Source organism: Agelaius phoeniceus, chromosome 2, assembly GCF_051311805.1.
Source record: "Agelaius phoeniceus isolate bAgePho1 chromosome 2, bAgePho1.hap1, whole genome shotgun sequence".
In the NCBI taxonomy this organism is placed as follows: domain Eukaryota; kingdom Metazoa; phylum Chordata; class Aves; order Passeriformes; family Icteridae; genus Agelaius; species Agelaius phoeniceus.
The window spans coordinates 87,020,010-87,021,650 of record NC_135266.1 but is presented as its reverse complement, the minus strand read 5'-3'; positions in this window follow the sequence as shown (position 1 = coordinate 87,021,650).

Sequence of the window (1,641 nt, the reverse complement as noted above, 5' to 3'; positions counted from 1 at the left end):
CATATAGACTTAGTGTCTTATTGCAGTACTCATTGATATTGGGCTGATGGGTCAAAAAAAGAGATGGGGAAGCTGAGGCATCCATCCTCAAGGACAGGGGACAGTCCTGCAGAGTGGTGGCTTGGAAGAGGGGATCAGACAGAGAGGTGGAATGGGAACCTTAGTGCAGAGCTGTGTGCCCTCCAGAACATCACAATACTAATAGTGGAGCCTTGTAGATGAGCAGTGGAGTGTGTTTGTTGTTTTTAAGTCAGGTGCTGAGAGGAAATAAATGAAGACCCAAAGCTGAAGTGTCACAGAACCTACAGTGTTTCCTGGTTTTATTACTAGGCCTCTATTTATTTCCTGTTCAAAGAGGTTGTCAAAAGTTTTCCTGTTGCTGTCAAGCTCCTTTCTTTACTCTGGAATATCACCTGAAGACATTTTCTGTGCTGTTTGCCTTAAGGTGGTTTTGTAGGAGACTGTCTTTAACTTGATGAGATCATAATCTAAGTAATGAAGGCAGATAGTCAAACCAACATGGGAAATGTTGGAGAGGTTGTATCATAGCTAAGCTCATTCCTGAGCATGTCTTGTTTTTTTCCCCCAAGATTTTCTGGGATGAGCAGAGGCAAACAGCATGCAGTTCTCAGAAGGGAATGGCAGCCTGAAGAGTGTCAGTGGTGTAATGAGGTTGACTGGTTTAGCCCCTCTTGATTTCCTCTAATTATTAGCACTGGACTTCCCTTTTGGACTCAGCCAATACTCCTATGTCTGATGAAGATATTAAATACTATTGGTCCCAGTACAGACCTTTGAGGAACACTGCTCATTGCTGGTTTGGACACTGAGTCATTGACTGTAGCTCTTCCAATGTGGCCATCCAATTCCTTATTCATCCAATGGTCCATCTATCCATCAAACTCTTCAATTAAGAGCTCAGAATGTTATAAGGGACCATATTAAAGGCCTTACAGAAGTCTAGTATAGTATGAGTATGGTGTATTACTATCTGTGCCACACCCATTATAGCATATGCTATATTGGTACTAGTGTTAGTAATGCCAGTCATGTTTGCATATGCCATATTGATAAAGTGTCTGCTATGGTATATGAGATAGTCTGGCTTGTTTTGTCTGTCACACATGCCTCTGGTCAAGGAGAGCCCACAAGGGAGTCCCCAGCTCTTGGTTTGGGATTCCATGTGTGCTGCAGATGTGAGATGATGCTACTCTTGTCTAAAAGAGCTGTTGCAGGAGCTATGCTTAGGGAGGTGTCTTTTCCCAGTTGTCTTTTTTTTTTTTTTAAAGGGAAGTCTTAAAGGGAGAATTGAACTTTAACTCTGGAGAAAAGGATTTTGCTGAGGTTCTCTGGGTGATTTGGTGTCCTTAGCTGAGGCTCATAGGTGCTAAGCTGCTGATGGGTGAGGAAGGCAGCATTTGTCCTCACACTGCATACAGCAGAACAGATATATGGTATGAAATTCAATTTAGCAGCTTGAAAATACATGGCTTGGGTTCTGGTATCAGGAAAAACCCTAGCAACATCCTAAAGGCCCTCCTTACCCATACAGGACACTTGAAGCTGTAAGAGACACTTGGCAACATGCTGAGAAGATGCTCTGAAAGCTTTAAAGGTGCTACATAATCAAACTTGATCTGC